The following is a 6,000-nucleotide window of genomic DNA, read 5'->3' on the forward strand; positions in this document are numbered from 1 at the left end:
AATTTCGATGGGTTAAAAATAATAATGCATATGTTGCAGATAGAATTTAGCCCAAACGGGTAATTCTAATGTAAGCCCTCTTGAGCTTAGGTTATAAATTGGATTTAGCCCAGACGGGTAATCCTTATTAGGCTCTCTAGATCACATGCTACAGATAGGATTTAGCCTAGACTAGTAATCCTATTGTAAAATGTACTGCTCAAGAGTGTGCCTTTCTCTTATGTACCCTAACGGGTACTTTTGCACATGTGTATATTACTCAAACATCCATTGGGATTTCAATAGTTCGACAGAAAAGACCTTTGAAGTGTGGAAAGGTGAAACTAATGGTGATGAGCTCATCTATGTCTACTTGATATTCATATGTGATTATGTGACTAACTTGTTAAACAAGTGTATGTGTGTTTAGGTAGCTTATCCAAAATCGATGGAATGTAAATTTATGTATGCTTATATTATTAAATAAGATCAGTAAGTTTATTTTTAGTTATACGAACTTATTAAGCATAAAATGCTTACTCCGTGTAATTTTTCCCTGTTTTATAGTGCTCAAACCTCGTGAAAGTTGAAAGTTGGTGGGAGCAATCATCACACTATCCACTATCTCATTTTGGTACAAATAGAAATCTTATTTTGGTATAATGGCATGTATAAGCTTACTTGGCCAATGATCGCTTGTAATTGTTGCTTTGTAATCTAGCCATTGGAATGGCTAGTGATGTCTAAGTTTGGCTATTTTTGAAGCAATATTTTGGTAATCACATAAGTGCTTATTATATATTAGTTTGTTGGAATTATGTTAGCATATAAGTTTATATTAAGAGTAAGTTTACATCCTTTGATGCATGAGATAATACCACAAGATTAATGGAAAATTTTATGTGAATACGATGTTGGATTGGTGGATATATGCTTGTGAGTTTTGGTGCAGGAAAAGGGTAAGTTTTGGGTGACAAATGAGGCTAAAAAATAGCCTTATTTGTCCACACAGGCAAGACACACGGGCGTGTGTCTTGGTCGTGTGTGACACATGGCCTGGTAACATGGGCATATGGTTAGGCTGTGTGTCACGCCCCAAATTTTTTATTTTTGGCTCTTTGCAATTTTCAGGCTTGGAAGTGTTTGAATTTGTGGTTCGTGTTATTTTGGCTTAAATGTAAGTTGGGTTAAGTAATTATGAGCTCTGGGGTGTGTTTGGGAGGTCCTAAGTTCAGGCTGTAACTTAGGCTAAATTTGGGTTTTTAATTGAATTAAGCCTTACTTGAGGACAGTAAGCTTATAAGGAATTGTTGGCAAAAATTTAACAGAATGGGCCTGCTGGTCTAGTGGTTAAGTGACAAGGGATTACACTCAGAGTCAGGGGTTCGATTCCCTGCAGTGGCATTAAGATTATTTTGGCTGCAAGTTTCAGTAAGCGTGGGCTTCATTAAAATTCTGAGTTGTGGGCTTTAAGGGAAAAACCTAGGGTTATCTTTTTATTCCTCCTTTTTGGCAAAATAGTTTTTACTTGCCGTCTTCTCTTTTCCCCAAAAATTCCCTTCGCTGCCGAAATTTCCTATTCTCCTTCTCTTCTCCATTCGTTTTCTTTCCCTTTCGTTTGGCTTGGTGCTTTGCTAGTAGATTTCATCAATTCGGTAAGCATCACTTTATGTAAGTTAAGTATTTTCTATTGGAAATTGTTAAGAGAGGTTTTGGTTGTTGTTTAGAGGGATTCAAAGATCTGTGGATCATTAATCGGGGTTCTAAACAACAAGGAAACACCATTTTTCGTCGAAGTTAAGTAGATCTCGGGTTTTAGGTTTTATCCAATCTTAGGTAAATCAATTTAAGTGACTAATTTGGGTTTGGTTTTCTCAATCTTAGGCTTTGGAGTACTCATGGTTGGATTTATAGTGGAAAAAAACCAGATGTGTACTCCGATTGCACAGAAAATGAGTTTCGGTGAAAGCCGAAAAACCACATGGGCGTGTGGTCTGCCCGTGTGGTAGCTTGCATCGCGAGACATGGGCATGTGACAGACGAGCCAGGCCGTGCGCGTACCACACTGGAGCAACGGACACGGGCGTGTGAGGCTTGCAAGGCTGTGTGTGAGGCATGGGCTCTACCATTTGGGCCGTGTAGGTCTCACGGGCATGTGGGTCACACGGGTGAACCCCATGGCCATGTGGGTCTTGGGCCAGGTCGTGTGATTCACACGGGCAAGGCTAATTTGAGCCGTGTGGGCCACACGGTCGTGTGAGCCCACGGCGTGTGAGCCCAATTTTCCTAAAATGTTCTATAAGGTTGCATGAGTCGCCTAAGTCGACTGTGACCTGCCTGTAGGAACGGTAAGTGTTATTTAGACTCCATACTATGAATAATTACTGTGTTGTATGTAAAGCATGTTACAATAAGCATGTATATCTGTCTGATTTCATATATCTGTTCTGCTATGATATGATCTATTTTCTGCATATAAGCATGTCACGATATTTATGATGCATTGCATTGGGTTAGGTTGTTGTGAAGGGAAGGAAGTCTGAGAGACGATTAGCGTATTATTGGGCAACTACGCTGCATATATATGTTATGTACTGTTTTACAGTACCACTTGGTGTGTAGGGCTGGATGGGTTGATTTTATCCCCATATTTGGAGTCTAGGGCTGGGTGGGTCGATTTTATCCACACATGGTGTGTTGGGTTGGACGGAGATGGTGTGCAGGGTTGGTGGGCATGATTTCTGTTCTCTGATATCTGATTTGATCTGCATGCGATATCTGTATGGCTAGGCCGAATATCTGTATTCTGTTATCTGTTTGTATGCATGCTATTTGTGGGGATGTACACACTAAGTTTGCGAAAACTCACCCCTTTATTTACTCTGTGTCAAGAAATCCTCACTAGTATATGGATCGATGTGGCGGAGGGCTCGATGGTGACCACTGTTGAACATTTATGGATTTTTGAGTAACATTCTATTTTGTCTACTTTATTCTAAATATTTATTTTTGGGATTAAAATGTCTTGAACTTGAACTATTTTTAAGTTTATTTCGTGATTTTAAACTATTAAACTATTGATTAATGAATTAATGGTGTTTTAGCTTCTGCGATAATGAAATGTATTCACCTAATAATCAGATTGGAGATTTTACGACTTAAGTAACAATAATGAACTGAACGATTTTTAACTTGCTAAGATTTTCTAAAAACACTCTCATGTGATGCCGCCAGATTCGGCCATAACATCTAGGCTGGGTTTGGGGTGTTACATTTAGTTGTATCAGAGCCAGGTTTGGAAACTCGGCTGTGGATTTGGGTTTCAAAAGTTGGGTTTAAAGAAAATGATTTGTGAAATGATCGGAAATATTTTTTAAAATAAGTATGTGATACATCGAGCCTCCAGCACTGATCTTGTAAGTTCTTTGAAACTTTGATATGTATTGTCTGAAAGCATGATTAAAATGAAACATTGTCTATATTTGTTTGAAATACTATGTATGTATTGTGAAACTACTACAGGTAAAACTTTACTAAAACACTTAGGTAGTGTAAACTGAAACTGTAGTGAGCTTATTACTCGCGATAACTGACTCCGAAACTCTGATACTGTTCTGCATAAAATATCTGCTAATAATTATCAGAACTGTAAATTAATGTGCATAAAATTCCTTAATACAGATTAATTCAATAAGTACGATGAGCACACATGGTACCCGTGGACAGGGTACTAGAGGCCGAGGTAGAAGCCGTAGAGGGATTCGAGCTGAGTCCTTCGCATCTGATACGATCCCTAATCTGACACTAGCTGTAACACCCCGATTTTTGGGCCTGGAAGTATTGGGCCTTGAGTCTGGGTTTGGGTGGAAAATGGCCCGAATAATTTGGATGTTATTATTATTATTTCGTATGTTTATTTTAGTAATTAAATAAATTACGAAGGGTTTATGGTGTGGGAAAAAAGGCCCAAGAGTAAATTTAATTCGAGGAAATTCTTGAATTTTAATTTTGGGAGAGAGGGTTTTGGCGATATGGGCTTTTAAAGTTGAGGTGGTAAAATAGGACACAAAAAGATCTGTGGTAAAGTGGAATGTGGCGCCACCTAGGTGTTTGAGGAGTGACGTGTGGATGTTTAGGGGGAGCTAGAGTTCAAGTCACAAGGTAAGCGTATTGTTACTTTTATTTTTTATTTTTTTTTGTGCATGTGTCGGGCATGTGATAGAGCTTAAGTGGAAATTTGGCTAGGGCTTTAAGAAGGTTGGGCCATGGGTCTGAATGGCCATTAGGGCAACCTTTATTTTCTTTTTCTTTTTTGCCAAATTAGGGTTAGCCACTTAGAGCCTTACCTTTCATTCTATCCTCTTCTCAGTATCTCAAAAAGGCAAAAAATGCAAAGTTAGATCTCCTGAGTGCCGAATTCTTCCTTCTCTTCTCCTCTCTTTTTCTATTTTCTTTTTCTCCTTCTTTTCTTCTCTAGCCAAAACATTCCTACCATTCTACTCACCTCCTCTGTCAATCCCATCCTCCACAAAACCTCCATAGCCGATTGTCATAAAAGCCGAAATCCTGAAAACTCACTTCTTGTGCCGATTTCTCCAAGCCAAAATCCTTCAGTTATTTTTGTTCTTTTTGATCAAGTTTCATCTTCTCTAAACCCTTAGTATCTATCGGCAACATTACTTCAAAGTTATAACCTCAAATCGTCATCTTCTTCATCACTTAAAAAGCCGAAATACCATAGATTTAGGAACTTATAGCCGAAACTTTAGATCTCATGGATTCGAGTTCTACTATCGTTTAGAGGATAGATCTACATCAGATCTGCATAGAAATCAAAGAGGAATAAGTGGTAAGTGCTCATCACCTCAGATCTAGTCTTATTTTACAATTTAGGAAAGCCGAAGTCCCTAAAATCTAGGGAGGCTGTCGATTTGGGCATAGGGCTTTAAGGGTATTTAACTGATGATTTATTTTGGTGATTAGTGTCTTCTAGAGGTTTGATCGAAGGCTTGGATCTTTGGAACAACTAGACTTAGATCTAGTCATCGATTTTCGGTAAAAAGGTAAGACTCTAAAGGCTTCGGGGCATGGTTCGAATATAGGTTGCTGAATATTGGGATTGGTTGTTGTGGGTTGCAATCTAAGAATTGTGGTAATCAATTGTAGGACATCGTAAAGGATCTCAGTAGTAGTCATCGCGAAATAGGTGTGTATCGAACACCCTCTCATAGTTCAAATCGGCAAAAGCTGAAATGCCAAAATTTCGGCATTTTATGGGCTTGTGAGTGTGCGAGTGCTCACAAGACGTTTAGAAATCATTAGATCTGAAATCACAAAGTGGTAAGTTAGTCGTGTGTGAAATTTCGTGCACTTCGGTAATTGGGCCTCGATAGGCTAAAACTGTGCCCAATGGGCTTACGGGGCCCATACGAGTAAAATAATAAAAAAAATAGGCAATAAGTATGTTCTGTTAGAATGTGGAATCAAAACTGCTTAAACCGATAAACTGGTCATAAAACTTGAATTAAATGGGCTTAAATTGCTAGTGGACACAATAGGGCCCATTAGGTGTTTTAGGGCCCAATGGCTAAAATTGTGAAATTGAGACAAATAAATTATTGCGATGACAAATGGGCTAGTAAGGACAGTAACAATCGTGAGAAACCTTAAAACTGATAAAATTACTGAAATACCTTTATAGGTGGAAAATTTATAGATTTACCCCTAAGAGCAAAATTACTAATATACCCCTAGGGTTAAGGTTGACCTAAATGCATGTTTGACTGTTACTATTTACTGCATGCCATGTTATTATTATCTGATGCATGGGACTGGGTTATTTATGGAGGAAGTACTGAAAGTGGCTTGACCACATACTGGAGGCTTTGCCTCAACTTACTGATATCTGAACAGCTATGCTGCAACTATGGAGTGTAGGGCTGGGTGGGTTGAGCTATTCCCCACATGGAGTGGAGGGTTGGTACGGGTGGAGTGTAGCGGTTGGCTATAGGCTGGGTTGGG

Source organism: Gossypium hirsutum, chromosome A09 (genome assembly GCF_007990345.1).
Source record: "Gossypium hirsutum isolate 1008001.06 chromosome A09, Gossypium_hirsutum_v2.1, whole genome shotgun sequence".
NCBI classification, from domain to species: Eukaryota; Viridiplantae; Streptophyta; class Magnoliopsida; order Malvales; family Malvaceae; genus Gossypium; species Gossypium hirsutum.